At 40.4% G+C, this 20,306-nt stretch overlaps 1 protein-coding gene and 1 pseudogene across 4 annotated transcripts in view; one reads left to right on the top strand and one right to left on the bottom strand.

The window, feature by feature from the left end:
* MED13L (mediator complex subunit 13L) overlaps positions 1-20,306 on the top strand; it is a 415,135-nt gene that overhangs the window by 77,095 nt on the left and 317,734 nt on the right. The window lies entirely within an intron of this gene.
* Positions 13,480-14,001, bottom strand: LOC119843663 (annotated as a pseudogene).

Genomic DNA, 20,306 nt, shown 5'->3' with positions numbered 1-20,306 from the left:
TCCAGACCCTCCACAACTTCCTCATGAGCCTGGGGATCTGCATCAATGAGGACAAGTTGGTTCTCATCCCTATCAGCACGCTCGCCTTCATAGGGGCATGTCTTGACTCTAGTGCAGCCTGAGCCTTTCTCTGATCAATCCTATTTGCCGCCATCACCTCGCTCATTTTGCAAGTACGTCATCATCTGCGTATGTGCATCCGGCAGTGTCTCTCCCTCCTTGGCCACACTGTATGCCCATCTGCATATTCGCTGTCTCAAACTGTAGTCCTAGTTGGTCTCCGACCTCTGGTTGGACCACGTGGGCAACCTGGTCCTGCTCCCCACCTCCGTCCTGGCTTCCCTCATGTGGTGGTGCAACCCAGCCAAGGTCCTGGCTGGCACCTCATATCATTCTTACCATAGACGCCTCACTCGTGGGTTCGGCTCCCATTTGAAGGGCCATACCGCCGAGGGCCTCTGGTTACCCAGGGAATTAGAAGCATATCAACATCAGGGAATTGCAGGCTTCCCGCCTTCTTTACCAGGCATTCCTTCACCTTATCAGATTTTGACACATTCAACAGCTCTCCAACAATATGACAACAATTTTTGTGTGTGTGTGTGTGTGTGTACTCACACACACCTCTGGAATTGGTGCCTCAGGCACGGAGTCACTCTCCATGCTGTGTAACTCCCGGACACCAACAACTGCTTAGCAGACACCCTCAGCCGCTTCTTCTGTGCCAACCATGAATGGGAGCTGCACAGCCCTATCCGCTGCTTGGTCGTTCGCCAGTGGGGCATGCCGCATTGGGACCTCAAAGCAGGACCAGTCCCCAACTAAATCATCTCAGCCAGGGCTTTGTCAAGCCTGACCTTAAAAACTTCTAAGGAAGGAGCTTCCACCGCCTCCCTACGTAACACATTCCAGTGTTTCACCCCCCTCCTAGTGAAAAAGTTTTTCCTAATATCCAACCTAAACCTCCCCCACTGCAACTTGAGACCATTACTCCTTGTTCTGTCATCTGCTACCACTGAGAACAGTCTAGATCCATCCTCTTTGGAACCCCCGTTCAGGTAGTTGAAAGCAGCTATCAAATCCCCCCTTATTCTTCTCTTCTGCAGACTAAACAATCCCAGTTCCCTCAGCCCCTCCTCATAAGTCATGTGTTCCAGTCCCCTAATCATTTTTGTTGCCCTCCGCTGGACATTTTCCAATTTTTCCACATCCTTCTTCTAGTGTGGGGCCCAAAACTGGACGTACTCCAGATGAGGCTTCATCAGTGTCGAATAGAGGGGAACGATCATGTCCGTCAATCTGCTGGCATTGCCCCTACTTATTCAGCCCAAAACGCCATTGGCCTTCTTGGCAACAGGGGCACACTGTTGACTCATATCCAGCTTCTCGTCCACTGTAACCCCTAGGTCCTTTTCTGCAGAACTGCTGTCTAGCCATTCAGTCCCTAGTCTGTAGCAGTGCATGGGATTCTTCCATCCTAAGTGCAGGACTCTGTACTTGTCCTTGTCGAACCTCATCAGCTTTCTTTTGTCCCAGTCCTCTCATTTGTCTAGGGCCCTCTGGATCCTATCCCTACCCTCCAGCGTATCTACCTCTCCTCTCAGTTTAGTGTCATCTGCAAACTTGCTGAGGGTGCAATCCATACCATCCTCCAGATCATTTATGAAGATATTGAACAAAACCAGCCCGTGTACCGATCCTTGGGGCACTCCACTTGATTCCGGCTGCCAACTAGACGTAAAGCCATTGATCACTACCCATTGAGCCCAACAATCTAGCCAACTTTCTGTCCACCTTACCATCCATTCATCTATCCTATACTTCTTTAACTTACTGGCAAGAATACTGTGGGAGTATCGAAAGCTTTGCTAAAGTCAAGAAACAACACGTCCACTGCTTTCCCCTCATCCACAGAGCCAGTTATGTCGTCATAGAAGGCAATTAGATTAGTGAGGCATGACTTGCCCTTGGTGAATCCATGTTGACTGTTCCTGATCACTTTCTTCTCTTCTAAGTGCTTCAGAATTGATTCCTTGAGGACCTGCTCCATGATTTTTCTAGGGACTTAGGTGAGGCTGACTGGCCTGTAGTTCCCCGGATCCTCCTCCTTCCCTTTTTTAAAGATGGGCACTACATTAACCTTTTTCCAGTCGTCCAGGACCTCCCCCGATCACCATGAGTTTTCAAAGATAATGGCCAATGGCTCTGCAGTCACATCCGCCAACTCCTTTAGCACTCTCGGATGCAGCTCATCCGGCCCCATGGACTTGTGCTCGTCCAGCTTTCCTAAATAGTCCTGAACCACTTCTTTCTCCACAGAGGGCTGGTCAATTCGTCCCCATGCTGTGTTGCCCAGTGCAGCAGTCTGGGAGCTGACCTTGTTCGTGAAGACAGAGGCAAAAAAAGCATTGAGTACATTAGCTTTTTCCACATCCTCTGTGACTAGGTTGCCTCCCTCATTCAGTAAAAGGCCCACACTTTCCTTGACTTTCTTCTTGTTGCTAACATACCTGAAGAAACCCTTCTTGTTACTCTTAACATCTCTTGCTAGCTGCACCTCCGGGTGTGATTTGGCCTTCCTGATTTCACACACCGATCACTGATCTCTGCTACATTTTCCCACCCATCCCGCTATTCTCACATGTGCTCTGCAAGGTGCAGCGGGACTGAGCGATTATACTTGTAGCCCCCTTTTGGCCCCTTCAGTACTGGTTCATCAGACTTCTTCACCTCTCTGCCTGCCCCCTGCAACATCTCCCTATCCTCCTGAATCTCCTCACACAAGTGCATGGCTGTCTCCAGCACCACAACCCGAACCTGCTTCACCTTACAGCCTGGATGGGGCTCTCACATAGACAGGACATACTCCATTCCAGCGCATGACGTCCTGACAAACAGCAGGTGTCCATCTACCAGGGCCTGCTACCAGGCAGAATGGCAATGCTTCACAGCTTGGGCACATGGCCATCACTACCCTTTGGACTCTTATCTCCATTCCTGCTCTCCTTGACCACCTTCTCTATCTTAAGCTCCCGGGCCTTGCCCATTTCTCCGTCCACGTCTATCTAGCAGCGCTCAGCGCCTTCCTCCCTCCTGGAGATGGTTTCTCTGCCTTTAGTTACCTGACCACCATCCGCTTCCTTTGTGGTCTCTTCAATGCTGTCCCATCAGTCTGGAAGCCTGCCCTCGTTTGGGACCTGAACCTCATCCTCTCTGCCCCCACTAAGCCACCCTTCAAGCCCCTTGTACCCTGCTCTCTTGCCCACCTCTCTATGAAGGTGAGCTACTTGGTGGCTATCACCTCAGTGAGGCGGGTTAGCGAGCTGGCAGGTATCGTGGCCAACCCGCCCTTTACTGTCTTCCACAAAAACAGTCTCTCTGACTCTACCCTAAATTTCTCCTCTCTGTTTTACCTCAACCAATTTATCTACCTTGCAGTTTTCTACCCCAACCACACATTTCTCCAAGGGCGCGAATGTTACATTCCCTTGATGTCCACCATGTGCTGGCCTTCTATCTCCAATGCACTCGCACCTTCCAGGCCTCGCCCAGACTCTTCCTGACGATTGTGGAGTGCTGCTGGGGATGTGCCCTCTCCTCACAGCACTTCTGTAAATGGATCTCCCATTTCATCATGAAAAGAAAAGGAGTACTTGTGGCACCTTAGAGACTAACAAATTTATTAGAGCATAAGCTTTCGTGAGCTACAGCTCACTTCATCGGATGCATTTGGTGGAAAAAAAAAACCTATCTGGATTCCAATACCCGCTCTCAATCCCTCTGCTGCAGGCTCATTTGCTTGCCTGTAAGAGGGACTTGAAGCAGCGTTGATCTGCACAGCCTCTTAAAACCTTGGATGCACCATGCCTCTAACAGGTGCAGGTCAATGGATACTACCAGAAAGTTCCGGCACATGGCACACGTGTACCACACAGTAATCCAAATAGGGATCACACATCTTGAAGAACCTCCAATTACAGTAAGTAACCTTCTTTTTCATATTCTGACATTTTTGCAAAGGGTGTGGTGCAGTGTTTGTGTGCAAGTGGAAGAGCCGGAGAAGTATGGATGTAATTTGTTATGGAGTTAGAAGCCAAGCTTTCTGCAAGGTGTACAAAACTTGAAGCCTGGAGATAGAAGAGGCATAATTGTTTTATATCCATAGGCTCACAGAGCAGCAGAGAGAGGTTAATTCCCTATCTGTTCTCTACAAGTGACACTTTGGTTCCATGAACTCAAAATCTAGGTTCATAATGTTATTCAGTAATACAATTGTGCCATGTATAATTTCCCTATTTCATCATTTGGTTGTAGAGGATTGCAATAATGTTATGCAGTGTGTACCGTTTTAAAAATTTAAATAAAATATTACTCTGTAAATTTGTGTTTTAAATGATTACTAGTAATTTATTTTAAATTATTTGAGTAAAACTGTCAAGTGATATCTGGTCCATATTTGGCTTTGATCTCTTGTAATAGCAGAATTATATTTTAAAACAATTCTTTTTGGTTTTTGTTTTCTAATGATATGTTTGTTGTAGCTATTAGATTGTCTGTAATTATGTTTTTGTAATGAAATTGAGTAAAAAAGGTTATCCAAAATCACAAGCATTAACTGAGTCTTCAATTTTACCATAAATGGCCATGGAAGATGGAATGATGCCTTTTTATTGGTGCAAAATAAAGTTTGACAGCATTCATGAAAAATGCTCGTATAGAGATTTACTATTACCTCATAGGTTGAATGACCGTGGCTGTCCTAACATACATTATAAATTGCTAGTGCAACACAGTACAGCTATACTGAAATGAAGGTTGCAAACTGTGTCCACATATCTATTCGGGGACACCATTATAAGGCCTAATCACATCAGCCACAATATGAGAGGCTCATTCACCTGCACATCTACCAATGTGATATATGCCATCATGTGCCAGCAATGCCCCTCTGCCATGTACATTGGTCAAACTGGACAGTCTCTACGTAAAAGAATAAATGGACACAAATCAGACGTCAAGAACTATAACGTTCAAAAACCAGTTGGAGAACACTTCAGTCTCTTTGGTCACTCGATTACGGACCTAAAAGTGGCAATACTTCAACAAAAAACACTTCAAAAACAGACTTCAATGAGAAACTGCCCAATTGGAATTAATTTGCAAACTGGATACAATTAACTTAGGCTTGAATAAAGACTGGGAGTGGATCTGTCATTACACAAAATGAAACTATTTCTCCATGTTATTCCCCCCCCCCGCCCCCCCAACACACACACACTGTTCCTCAGACGTTCTTGTCAACTGCTGGAAATGGCCCACCTTGATTATCACTACAAAAGGTCCCTCCCTCTCCTCCCCCCAGCTCTCTTGCTGGTAATAGTTCATCTTAAGTGATCACTCTCCTTACAGTGTGTATGGTAACACCCATTGTTTCATGTTCACTATGTATATAAATCTCCCCACTGTATTTTCCACTGTATGCATCCGATGAAGTGAGCTGTAGCTCACGAAAGCTTATGATCAGATAAATTTGTTAGTCTCTAAGGTGCCACAAGTACTCCTTTTCTTTTTGCAAATACAGACTAACATGGCTGCTACTCTGAAACCTGGTATTTTTTTTTGTAGTACACATTACACGCTCAAATAGTTTAGGGAAAAATTCAACCTATTCAACTAAATAGCCACTCTCTTCATCAAATCACAAATAATATTTAAGCAGAAAAGTTGAGCCCTGTGCAGGATTAATTTTTTAATACCACTTCTGTCCCACCCTGCAATACCCACTCCCACTGGTTCCTGCATTGTTGCATTTTTATCCTGTTTTCATTCACAAAAGCCTTAGATCCTGCAAATCCCGCAAGAGAGATGCATTCCCCCATGCTACTAAAAACCAAAAAAAACCTGTCGGTTTAGAATGGAATTCAGACATAATTTTTACCACTAAACAAATTAATAATATAAAAAGTTGCTTATACCATGAAAATAATACTTTAACTCCTGTTATAAAAGATATCAGGTCTCTATCTATCTCTTGCTGAAATGTAAGTATTAAAATCTTTATTTAAAAAAAGAAATCTTGCTTTACATTGCTGAAATTTTGTTTATGACAAACTGACAACAGATTTAGTGTTTTTCTGCAAATTACCACAGTCTTTCTCCCCACCCCCCCAGTCCAGCCCACAACAAAGTATATTTTACCTGCTCCACTATTATGGCAGTGGGACCTGGAGGATCCCAATCCCTCTACAGGGCTCTATTGTGAAGCTCTCCTGTGTTGTTTTCCTCTCCAAGCCTTCCTGCCTTTAAACTTTCATGTCATGTATTGTATTTCTCTGGGTTAGGTTGTAAGTTTTTCAGGGAAGGCATTTTGTCTTTTAATGTAATTTGTACTTAATATTTTGATATATTATGCTATGTAGGGTTGGTGTAAGCGGTCTGGTGGAGAGTCTTCCTCTGCAATGTGAAAAAGGATTAAGATCCATTTTAAAAAATTCATAAGGTGAAAAGTTTATACAAGCATCCCAAACAAACTAAAAATCTAAAACTGTGTATTGTTGCTCTCTTTATTTTAAGGCATGCTAGTCTTCATTTTGCCCATTTCAGATTACTATTTTGTTATGATGTCTAGCGCTCTCAATTGAGATTTGGGCTTCTTTGTGTTAGACTCTCTACAAACACCTAAAAGGAGATAGCCTTTGCCCAGAAGAGTTTATGATCTGAATAGACAAGACATAGGGTAGGAAGGGAAACTAAGACATAGAGAAGTAAAAAACTTGTCCAAGGTTACACAACAGGTCAGTGACAGAGATGGGAATAGAACTCAATATTTCTGTGTCCCAGATTGTACTCTTTTCACTGGACCATACTACTGCCTGTTAGTCATTTTTTGAGATGTTTTGTTTCTAAGAAGAAGAATCGAATGAGGTGAGCATCTTTGAAGGGAGAAAAAAGTTTTTGTCTGAAGAGCTGAATAAAATTTAATTATCATTCATGCTCAAATCTCCCTCTCTGATTTTGGAGAGATTCAGAAAATACTTTCTGGATATTTTTAATTAGCTTTTACTAGGGGCTAAGATTGGAGGGCGAGTGGGAGAGGCGTGGCAATTGGGGAGAAAAATTCCTTGCCTGCCTGATAATTACCACTTCTCACTTTCAAAATGAACAAGCCTTGAAATGCTGACTGTGTCAGTCTTATTTTCCTGTAATAGATGGGTGCCTGACTCCTCTCCTCTGGATGAGTCAAATATTTAATAGTATGAGAATTCTTGTCTGGTTTTGTCCTGGAATCATGGACTCGAGTAGTGAGGCATTGAGAGAGAGATCATAAGAAAACAAGAGATACAGATAAACAGTGTTATTTTTATACTTAAGAGCTGTTTGGGACTAGGCCTCATTGCCATTGGGAGATTTTCCTCTGCTTGATGTATTTTATTGATTTCTCTCTGGCTACTTCTAAACAAGCATTTTCAGGGTTGATTTTTATCCTGTAACTGAAAGATAATCCAGAGAAGCGAACTTTGATGTTGGAATGTAACAATAGACAAATGGCAGATATTACCAAAAACACTTGGGAGATTCCTTCTCGACAACCTTGTGAAATTACTCAGTTGGATACTGTGCTATTTTCTCAAATGCTTCTTGGAAACCAAGGTTAAAGATTTCCATCAGGTATACATAATGTAAGTTTTTTAAAAAAGGTACTGCTCTCTATACCCTATTGAGACAGTGTTTTGGATCAAAAGGGAAAATAATTAGTGCAGTCTTCAGTCTTTCACCACTACATGCAGTCACACTTCTGGTATATGGGGTTTATCAGTGAATATATTTGGTTTTCCTTTCAGAGTCAAGATGTTGGCAAGTCTGTGATTATAGTCTCTTTTGAAAGTTTATTAAGTTTTCTTTTAGTGAATCAGTACAGTTAACTTTTTAGTTTTACTTGTACTATATAATGAACATAATGCACTGAACAAAAGTTGGAAATAAATTTCTGAATTTAAAAAAGGGGAAAATACAAGATCTGAAGGAGAGTTATACTACTTACAAATGAGACTAACAAATTCATTTGAGCATAAGCTTTCGTGAGCTACAGCTCACTTCATCGGATGCATCCGATGAAGTGAGCTGTAGCTCACGAAAGCTTATGCTCAAATAAATTTGTTAGTTTCTAAGGTGCCACAAGTACTCCTTTTCTTTTTTGCGAATACAGACTAACACGGCTGCTACTCTGAAACCTGTTACAAATGAGACAATCACTGAAAAAATAGGGTCTTACACTGAAGTATTGTATTTAAAAGATATATTGGAAGAAATAGCTGTTTTTATTTTAGATTTTCACCTACATTTAGTTGATTTGGCTTAATTAACTCATTATTAGTTGACTGAAAGGCAGAGACCTGAGTTGTTGATGCAGGAAGTAATTATGGTGGCTATTTGTTATTTAGGATGGGCAGCTTTTTATAAATCTCAGTGAAACATGATGCTGCTTTAGCTGGATAAACAATACAGTCCCTACGTGAAAGGATAAATGGACACAAATCAGATATTAGGAATGGCAATATACAAAAACCTGTAGGAGAACACTTCAACCTCCCTGAACACACAATAGCAGATTTAAAGGTAGCCATCCTGCAGCAAAAAAACTTCAGGACCAGACTTCAAAGAGAAACTGCTGAGCTTCAGTTCAATTGCAAATTTGACGCCATCAACTTAAACAAAGCCAATTACAAAAGCAGTTTCTCCTCCCTTGGTGTTCACACCTCAGCTGCTAGAAGAGGTCTTCATTCTCCCTGATGAAACTAACCTTGTTATCCCTAGCCTGAGTCTTGCTTGCATATTTATACCTGCCTCTGGAAATTTCCAGTACATGCATCCGACGAAGTGGGTATTCACCCACAAAAGCTTATGCTCCAATACGTCTGTTAGTCTATAAGGTGCCACCGGACTCTGCCGCTTTTACAGATCCAGTCTAACACGGCTACCCTTCTGATACAATACAGGAATGTAGAAGTATCTTCAAACTGATCAAGATTGCATGATTCATTATTACATTAATTTAGAATCTATTGTTCAAATTGCTGAGCTGTGCAGTTTTCTGTCATTTCTTTTTTTTAATGGGATTAAATAATTATGCCTACACTTTCTCACCGGTAACTGATTTGATAAAAGCAGTTTGTAAACTCTAACCTTTGCTATTCTAGGAAAACAGTGCTTTGATTGTGTTGCAATTTTCAAATCTCAGTTCATATATTTAGATGGTCTGCTGAGGGAAGTGGGAATATGAAAGCAAATTATAAATACTGATCTTAGAGCTTTCCCTTGGGAATGTATGTAGAATTTAGATTGAAGCAGAAAAAGAAATGTTAAAACAGTTACCTAGACCAGTGGTTCCCAAACTTGTTCTGCTGCTTGTACAGGGAAAACCCCTGGTGGGCCGGGCCGGTTTGTTTACGTGCTGCGTCCACAGGTTTGGCCGATCGCGGCTCCCAGTGGCCGCGGTTTGCTGCTCCAAGCCAGTGGGGGCTTCTGGAAGCAACACGGGTTGAGGGATGTACTGGCCGCCGCTTCCAGCAGCTCCCATTGGCCTGGAGCAGCGAACCGCGGCCACTAGGAGCCGCGATTGGCCGAACCTGCGGATGCGGCAGGTAAACAAACTGGCCCGCCAGGGGCTTTCCCTGCACAAGTGGTGGAACAAGTTTGGGAACCACTGACCTAGACAGATTATTTTATAGCAAAATTAAGTATATATCAGGTAATGTTAAATTTACACTGATGTAATATTGACCTCACGTCTTTTAGCATGTTAATTTAGAGGCATCAGTTGAGGGATTACTAATTATTGTTTTGAAGCTTAGTTACTGTGGACTTTGCAGTGCTGAATATATTTAAGCTTTTTCAAATGTTACATTATGAAGGCCTATTAATACTTTGTAACTTGGTTACTAATATTTTTGTTACAAGGCATAATTTTGTAATGTTTAAAAATGAAAGTGGGACGCTGGAGGTTGTAACCTATTTTTTTTATAGAAAATGTATAGACTGTCCAATACAAGGACTATAATTTTTTCCCTTTTATCAAGGGAATCTGCTGGACTCTCAGGCTTGAAAATGCTTTGCTTTCCTAGTGTTCCCTAATATGAGGCTGGCAAGGAATTTTTTTCATTGTTTCCTGCACTGTTCACTGAAATTAAATGGAGTACTTGTGGCACCTTAGAGACTAACAAATTTATTAGAGCATAAGCTTTCGTGAGCTACAGCTCACTTCAACCAAATGCATCCGATGAAGTGAGCTGTAGCTCACGAAAGCTTATGCTCTAATAAATTTGTTAGTCTCTAAGCTGCCACAAGTACTCCTTTTCTTTTTGCGAATACAGACTAACACGGCTGCTACTATGAAACCTGAAATTAAATGCTGTTTCTTGGTATTTAACATAGTATAATTTTGAATATGGCATCTCCTCAGTGTTGCAGCTGGCTATTCTATCATGGCAGTGTACTAAACTTTCTCATTACCTAAATGTGGATGCTTCTGCATGTGGTGATCGTTCATATTTACCAAAATATTTGCGAAGTATTTGACAGGCCTGGATACATGAACCTCATAGTGTACTGCAATGTTATGAAACCAAGATGTAATGGGTATATAAGATAAGGGCACAGTCCTCTTAGGTACATACTAGAGGAGCATTTATAAGATTCACAAAAACATTTAGCATTTTACACCTCTTAAAAGCACTCTCCATAGATTGCTCTGACAAATTAATTTCATGCATTTAAGAGGGCACAATGTGGTGGAACCTGTTGTTGCTGCTTTAGGGGCTGCCTAGGCATCTTTAATTTTTGGCTGACCCTTCCTGTCCTCTGCTCTTCCACTCAACCCACCTTGCAGGAGGAACCTTGTGACTCTCATTTGCTTTTAACTTTTTTTCTGTAGTTTTGTGCCTATGTTGTCTTTGCTTCTGTCCTGGAAAATACCCCTTAAGCCCGAAATTGGGATTGCATGGGCTGTGATAACCAGGTAGTGTTTGAAGAGTGGGTGGGTCTCTGGCCTTACAAAGACCAGGGGCAGGAGCCGCTGGATATACTTATTCTGGAATTCAGTGGCTCTGGCATACCATATAAATACTGTAAAGAGTTTCTGGATGCTATTCCATCATAAGATGGAGTAGCCACAGTGAAGACGAGGCCTGTGCTACTGGCCTTTAGATGAGGAAGGTGAAATCTATCTCCCTTGCATTTCATTCACTAAAAACACAGTTATGGCAGGCTTTACGCTGGTGAAGTGTCACTTATATTGATTAAAATTATGATAATCAAACTTTCTGATGTATTTAAATATTTTGGATAATTGATAATTTTATATTCAAATTAGATTGATCACTGGTGGGTGGAGACCGTCTTTATTAAACATTTGTGAAAAGAACATTGAAGTATTCTGACAGTTCTTATATCTGGAAAAAAATAAAGTTAACGTTTAGGAAAATACTTTGAGTACTGAATTTTTGGCAAGTACCAGAAAGCACAGAGTGTACTGGACTGTAAATATTGCATTGTTAGCACAAATTACCTGATGTAAAAAGCATATTTTTGTTGTAAACATTGGCTGGTTCAGCAGGTTGTTGTTTTTACAGAAGTGCACTAAACAGTACCTATTGCAGTAGAGTAATATTAAATATTTGTCTTTCAATGTGTGTTTTCTCCAAAAAAGAAAAAAAAATACTGAAGTTGTTGAATGTAGATAACAAATGAACTGAACTGCTTTATTTCTGTGTTGAAAAGACAAACAGACCTCCTAGTTTTTATATATCCTGGCTTGGATTAGTATATTTTTTGTTTGTAACTGTTCTTTAATATTATTCCTTGAATAAAATAAACTGTGCTTCTGTAAATTTCTTTTTATTGTTTTTAAATCAGCTATAATTTCTCTTCATCTTAAGTGTTATGTTCATTTTAGCACAGGCACTCTGCTGTGTATGATATTGAAGTGTTTCAAGTGGCTGTAATCAAAACAGTAATAGGAAAAGTAGCAACTTAAGTAAACATTTTCCAGAAATTTAAAGCAGTGTGTAAAGTTTAAATATTTCCAAAATTTAAACTTGAAATTTTTTTATGCAGAACACTTTTAATCCACTGAATGAGAGGATTGTATTTTTGCAATGTATTTTTTTAGTCATAATTTTCTGATTGTACTTTAATGTCTTAGATATGTGGATATATAATAATGCACACAAATATAGATATATGTGAATAGACCAATAATATATTATGTCATAATCAGAATTTACAATGTTCTCACTATATAATATTATTTATATATTTATTTGTTTTAAACCTTGTCTATCCCTTCCCTAGCCCTTCCTTTGTCTGTTATCTTCATTTTCTGTACTTGTCTGATGTACAATACAAACTCTTTTGGGGCATCTTTTTTTTTTGAGTGCGTCTTTTTATCTTGTAGCATGCCATGCTAAATTATGACACTATATACATAACATCTGTTTTAATATGTGCTTTTATATATACATGTGTGACGAGTAACCATATTTCTTTTATGCATTTTGGTTAATTTAGTGTTAGGGTTATAGTATCTGAGCTCTCTGTGATATATAAATGTATGGAATACCACATTACATTAATATGATGTAAATACTGATGTCTATCAGTTGAAAAGGAAAGTATAATTTTATTGTTATTCTTAATGAATATATATAATAAATATTATAAATGTCTCGTAATTAAAAAAAATCGGAAAATACACAGCCTCTATTAATTTTGCGTTTTGCCATGAAAAGCTATTTTTTTGGGAAAAGTAGCTTGTAATAAGTATAGGCTTTATGTCTTTATATAATATTATACAATTAAAAGCATTTGTGGACTATATATGATCCAGCTTCATCATATTCTTGTTTGTAGAACCATGTCTGGTGGAAAGTAAATAAGGAAGCCGGAGTGTTAAAGTTCTGGTGGAGCAGTAGTTTTAATTTTCATTTTGCTGGGATTTATAGCAGTAATCTTCCTTCATTTTGTCCAGTATGTCAAGATACACAGTAGTTCCTCTAGAAAGTACATTAAGACAGACCTGTATGCCAATAACGTCAATATCTCATTTCATTATGCTGTTGTAGGTTGTTTCATGAATTCAGTCAGATTTCATCCCATACCAGTAAAAGAGAGCTGGAAGAATTTCGGGGGGGGGGAAATGCTCATTATCAGTAAAGTCCATCTGATGACATGGAACTCTTTCTGAGGGAAGATGAAGTGGTAGCTGTAGCCATTTCATTCTCAAAGTCCTGTGCCATGTAGTATAGCTTTTCCTTGATATCGTGGACACTTTCTCTTTCGGCTGTAGTGACAGAGGAGTCACTATGTTTAGTGAGAATCTTCATAGATAGGCACATTGGGATAGTTTATTAAAGGTATTTAGGCACCTAAAGAAGCAGATAAACATCTAGTGGGATTTTCAAAAATGCAATTTTGAAAATACCGCTAGGTGTCTAAATACCTTAAAATCTGGCCAGTTATAACACCATCTCGTGAATCCAATACTATACAAGTAATACAGCCTGAAGCGTACAAAGTACTGCTTGAATTGCAACATAGAAAGCTGGGAGTTTAAAAGTTTCAAACATTAATTGTGTCGTGGCCTGCCTTTTCATGGTCTGCCTTGGAATTCTGAGGAGCGTCAGCTAACAAAGGGGGCTGTTCCTCAGACGCAACATAAAGCTCATTATAGAAAGTGTGATACTATTTTTCCCCCATGTCATTTCCCAGTGTGTAAAAATGCCATCTTCAATAGGGTATTATAAAGTGAGAGTACCTGTTTTTGGTCTGGGCTTCATCACTTACAGAGGAATCCTTATGCCCTATACCAACCAGGATACCATAGTCATTTGGGAGTTATATAGTAGATGGGAATACTGCCCTTAGAGCATCATCACCAGCAAAGCTTGCGTTCACAAGACCCGGAACCATTATCGCAGCCTAGAGAAGCAGTTTATCTTCACACATGGTAGCTATTTCTTCTTTTAGACTTAGAAAGAGATGGCTGCTTAGATATGTGAGAGGTGGCTGCTACTGCTCTTGGGTGTTTAGTTTAGTGAATTATTATACTTGTTGTCCTCTCCCTTCTTTGAGCGCTTGCTCATGTCCATTCCATTGTAAGTGTGTGTGCTCGCCACATGCACCAGTGCTGGAAGTTTTTCCCTCAGTGATATCTGTATGGGGCAGGCTCTGACGCCCTCTGGAGTGGCAAGCATATGCACAGGTATAAGGGGCACCACTGGCTCCCCCCTCCCTCGGTTCCTTCTTAACGTGAGTGGCCATGCTGGAAGAGCCCCAGTGCTGGGAGCATCTGAGTCGGTCTCCCAGTCCTTGGCATCGTTCCGAAGGAGTGAGATGCCCGTCACTGGTCTCTGGATCACGGATATGGATCACCACGGGCATGTTGACGGTCTCCAAGACATTGATCCTCTTGCTCCCGTTCCCAGTCTACAGAGCAGCACTGCTCTCTTAGTGTGGGGTGTCGATAGTTGGGGTACCATTACTGATCTGCCAAACGCCGCCGCTGGTCACCGGAGTTGTGGTACTGAGAGCCATTGTCCCAGTACTGGTCCCCAATGGAGGTCTGCGGAGACAGCCGATGGGAACGTGATAGACAAGTGGCCTCGGTACCATCCTGGTCCCCCAGACAAGTCTCTCCCTCCTTGGGCTCTGACAGCAAAGAGGAAGATCTGCTCGCAAGCCCCGGCCACCCACTGGGGGGACATCAGCATTCCCCTCTGGGCCACCAGTGGCTGCATGGCCCATCCTCACCTCACTCCACCTCACAGCTTGGATGCTGCATGGTTGAATCCAGAAGAACAAGCCTGCTCTAGTCAGGTACAGCAGGCTCTCTTGGAGAGCAGGAAGCCTTCCACCAGAGCAACTTATCTGGCAAAGTGGAAACGTTTCTCCTGCTGGGCAGCAGAGCGGAGTATCTCCGTGATCCAGTCGTCTCTGTAGTCCTTTCTGGATTACCTGCTTCAGTTAAAGCAGCAGGCCCTCGCCTTCTGTTTGACCAAGGTGGTGGCCTATATCAGCCTTCCACCTTCGCATTTAGGGTAGATTGGTATTCTCTCATGACGATTAGGTTCCTGAAAGGCTTTGAAAAACTCTTTCCGCCAGTCCGGGACCTGGTCCCCCAATGGGACCTCAACCTGGCCCTCTCCAGGTTCACGGGCTCGCGCTTTGAGCCTTTTGGGTTCTTGTTCCTGTAACTGCCTTTTTTCCACCAAAGTTTGAAAAAGTTGTGTAAATCTCCATCGATTTATTATTTTTTCCCATACTTGGTGCTCTAGGCCAGTGATACTCAATTAGACCTACCTGCGGGTCAATTTGAGAATTTTATGACCAGGCCATTTGTGCAGAAGGCGGACAACTTTTTTAAAAAAAAACTTCAGCTGTCAATAAAGAAAGACTTTGCTTGCAATATAAGTGTTAGTGGTTCTATCTTTTAACAAAGTTTATAAATATTATTACCTGTGTTTTTGGCAATCCTGGCAAACTTTGTGAAGAGTGGTTTGTAGGAGATCAGGGCAAGGGGTATTCACTAGTAAAGATGCTCATCTGTTAGGCGATTGTGGTGTTGGTTTTTTTATAATGTTCATGATATAAAATCCAGATTCACAGAGAGATGTGGATCCGAACATCATTAAAAGATAGATGGCTAGATTCTGGATTTTCTGAAACTGGTCAACATATTGAGTCCAGAAATCACAAATTCCTACTTCTCTGAATTTTGCCTTCAAGACATCTAAGCTCTGGAGCCTTACAGTTTCTAATTGAAAGGCACCTTCATCAATTGAATAAAAATGTTCTTTGCTTCAGAAGGGCAAGGTCCATTGACTGAGACAACAAACAGATCACCAACAAATAAAAGCAAATTCTTTGGAATTTTAAAATTCTCAAATCACACTTTAAAATTTTCAATCAGATTGTTTAGGAATTCTTGCATTGTCTTAATCAAAGTTTCATATGTAGCAGCAACACAATGTGGGAAAGTATAACATCTTTCCTGTTAAGTCTGTCTGAAAGATTTAAAGATTCCACTGAAAGGCACATGCTTTTTCAAACAGATCCCCGACACTGCTTGCCCGGCCTTGGAGCTGCAACCTGAGGAAATTCAAGTGACCAGTAATATTGCAAAGAAAAGCTACCTGTAACAAAGACGGGACATCATTTATACATTCCAGGATCTCTCAAGCCTTATTGGTCTTGTGGTTTGAAAGAAATTCTCTTGTTTCTTTTTGAAGCACACAAAACCTCTTTAACACATGCCCGCTACTTAACCAGTGAACATTGTTGTGCTGCAACAGATCACTATATTCAGCTGAAACGTCTTGTTGAAGAGTTATAAAAAGACGATAATGTTGAAAGCTAGAAATCGAGCATATGTAGTTCACTAATCTCATCACAATACCCCTTTTTTTTTTTTTTTTTTTTTAAGTCCCCAGACAACTTACTGCACAGGACAGTCTGGTGAATGATGCAATGAAGTGTATTTAATGAAGGGTGTACCGCTGCTCTGAAGGGACCTCTGTCTGTAACATGAAAGTTTACTTTAAGCAGATCTGTACTATTTTTTTCAAAAAAGCCTTTTATCTTTTCAAAAATGATCTCTTCTGTGGTATAGGTTTCTAATGGTATTTAATACAAAAATTCTTCCCTGAAAATTTCACCATCATAAAATCTAACAAACAGTGTTATTGGGCGGCGTCACTAAAATCACTTGATTCATCCACTGCAAAAGACACATATTTGGCATTTTTAAAATCAGAAGGCAGTGCTGACAAACGATCCTCGTAAATTACCTCCAGTCTTCACACTGCTGTGAAATCCGTCAAAGAGGAACTTGCTTCACACTGTTCACAATGTCATCTTTGTTTTTATTTTTTGCAAAAAGTTCTTCCAGCATTTCCAGTGTGCACTCCTTCACAAACTCAGCATCCAGGAAAGCCATTTTCTTTTTAGCTAGTACCAACATTATCCAAAGAGAAGCAGCTATTGCTTTTTCCTGTACAGTCGCTGATGTGAGAATATTTGAAGTGTGATATCAAGATTTTGGATTTTCAGTTTTGTCACGTCTTGCAACACTGTCAGGAGGATAGGCTGCATTGAAGTTACTGTGCTTTGATTCAAAGTGGCGTCTCATGTTGATGACCTTACAGATAGATGCGGTGGTTTGGTATATTAAACACAAAGGTTTTCCTTTTAAATGAGGTGGCATAATAAAAAGAAAATCTGCTGTCCAATTTGGGTTAAAAGCTCAGTTTTTGCTGTTGACTTTGGAATGTTTACTCCCACTCATTTTCATTTGGTTCCATTTCCAAAATATTTGGCTGAGTCCTAGCTGAATTGTAGCCCATGCTATTGCAGGAACTTATGATCCAGTAAGCTTAACTTGTGCTGTGGTTTACCAGGGCTGAGCCCCAGCCCCTCTTTCATTACAAATTAAGCACTGCCAGTAAGTTACTTAGTAAGGAAGTCATAGGCAAATTATAGGCAGCGCATCACTGTTTGTGAATTTAATTATAAATATTTTTTTAAGTTGAGCTGGTGGGCCACACATGAAGTCTTGCTGGACCACATTTGGCCCGCAGTCCTCCTATTGAGTACATCTGCTCTAGGCTCTTCCTAATTCATGCAAATAGATTCTTGTTTCTGTTCCCTTTCTAACCTTTAAAGGCAAGCTCAATTCCAGTACAATGAAGTCAGTCAGATCTGTATATAGAGTGAATGATGGTGACAGATTTTCCTGTAAGACAGCTGAGGAAAAAAAACATGTAATATCCATGCCCATTATCATATGTGAGTAAAATTAACACGCTTTTACTTTCTGAAGCAAGCATTAATCTTATAATGCCCATCCATGGCTACTTTTTTTTTTTTTTTTTTTTTTGGTGGGTGAAGGAAATTAATTTATTTTTTTTTAACATTAGCAGCCCTTAAATGATCAAACAGTTTTTCTCCTTTCCTCTCCAAATGAGAGCCAATGGTTTTGGTTAGTGTTTTAAAATAAATGTTTCCTTTGACAGGTTTCAAGTGAGCTGTAGCTCACGAAAGCTTATGCTCAAATAAATTTGTTAGTCTCTAAGGTGCCACAAGTACTCCTTTCCTTTTTGTTTCCTTTGAGTAAGTATGCATGCATTTATTTAAGTATTTGAAAGATTGTGCAAGTTTTAACATGCTAAGAAAACACTGTGTGATGCTAGAAGAAATGAGGTAATAGTTGTACTTGAATTATGATAAAACATTACGTTGCAGTTCAATCTGGTGGTTTAAGAGCGACACCCTGCACGGTTATGCAGGAAACTGAAGTTCTGTTTCTGTCACCAGTCCTTGGTCCCTGGGTTGGGATGCTGTGAAGGTAGAATGCTCTGAAAACAGAGGCGATGAGAGTAGAGAAGGAAGCTCCTTGTGGATCTTACCACTTTGTTTGGTTTTTTTTTTTTAACCAGAGAAAAATGTAAACTCTTCAACCCTTCCACAAATCTTCTTCCCTTATGGCTTGCTTTCTCTTGCATGCTTATTTTCTTGAGCATGTGATATACGTATAAATGAACTTGCACTCTCCTTGGGAAAATGTTTAAAACAAGAAATACTTTGAGATGTTAATTGTGTGTTAAGTCTAATTACTTCCTTTTTAAATGAACTTCAACAACACAATCTAGGATTCTGCTCAGGATAAAAAATAAAAACCTCTTTTGAGCATTGAACAATGTTAGGGGCATCTGGGGATGTGGATATACTATGAACATGACAACTTTTTTTTTTTTTTGAACAGGTATTGCAAACTCATTTTGGAGTTATTTTTTTTTAAGCACATATTGTGACAACTGCTGTCTGGTCAGTCTATGAATCAGTGCATTTTTATGCAGAATTGGTTTTTAACTGGGTCCTCACTGTAAGAGCACATTGAAACAAGAAACAGACTAATTTTTTTTGTTGTAGACATGATAAGAACTTATTGGCAGCAGTTTATGCTGTAGTTATTATTGAAGCTGGATCATTGGTATTTTTAAGTTTTAGAACTTTGTACCCAGTAGTGTTGCTGATGTCAGTAAGGAGTCTTAAAGCTGTATGATTTAAATTCCTTAATTCTTTGTCAGTTTTTTATTTGACTTTGATATACTGAGTAAAAAATGAAATGTTACATTGTGGTTATGTTTTAAACACAAATTTTGATTATATTTGTTGATATAGCTTACATGAAAATGCTTAAATAAATAAAAGAAATAACAGGTAGTATGAAAGGGTTTGGAAGCAAAAGCGCATAAGGTAGTTTCTTGGTCGGGAAAACATTCTGAGATCCAAACAGCAGGAAATATGCAAAATATGGATATTTTTGCTACAGATACTCCTTCATGTTTTGATACTGTTAGTGTCATTTGAGTGTCTGGTTTGTTGGTCTAAAGTCTGTATATAGAAATACTGTACTCAAAGCTGTGACAAATCCAAAGAGCCTATGATTCTGCAAAATAGCTGGGCTGTTCAACTTGTATTACTGCAAATGTTTTGACAAAACTGAGAAGAATAGAATTTTTTCTCTCTTATTTAAAGGAGGTAGGATCTGAAGTTCATACTAGCCTGTAAAAGTCATTGGGCCATGGAAATTATAGACAAGTATATAGAGGAATAGGACTTTTTCACTTCCCCACTTTACAACTTTTTTCTAAGCATTATTTAGTTTATAATGAGGATGTAGCAGGGTGCCTTTATTTTTCAGGTTAGCTGTCCTGATTGCCATAGCAATAGCTCTGAAGAGAAATTGCTTAGATTTAATGTCACATCAAGTAGTTGATTCAGAGTGGAAATCTTCTGATTTTGAGATTGCAAATAGATTTTGATTTCAGAATGAAAATAAATTCCTTCATATGCACCCCTTTATTGATATGAGTATGTTTTTCATAAGGCGCTTGCAGTTTTAAGAATTACATTACACTCCTATCATTTTAGGTACACCTCTACCCCGATATAACGCGGTCCTTGGGAGCCAAAAATGTTACTGTGTTATAGGTGAAACTGCATTAAATAGAACTTGCTTTGGCCTCGAACATTTCTGTTATTAAGTCACTTCCCGCCCCTGACTGACCCCTCAAACCCCCATGACATCCAACCCCCGTTGCTCCCTGTCCCCTGACTGCACCGACCCCTATCCACACCCCTGTCCCCTGACAAGCCCCCCGGACTCCCACCCCCTATCCAATGCCCCTGACCGCCCCGCCCCCAGAACCTCCGAACCATACAACCCACCCTGTCCCCTGACGGCCCGCTGA

This window comes from Dermochelys coriacea, chromosome 15, assembly GCF_009764565.3.
Source record: "Dermochelys coriacea isolate rDerCor1 chromosome 15, rDerCor1.pri.v4, whole genome shotgun sequence".
Classification (NCBI taxonomy): Eukaryota; Metazoa; Chordata; order Testudines; family Dermochelyidae; genus Dermochelys; species Dermochelys coriacea.
This window is presented reverse-complemented; position numbering and strand designations above follow the sequence as displayed.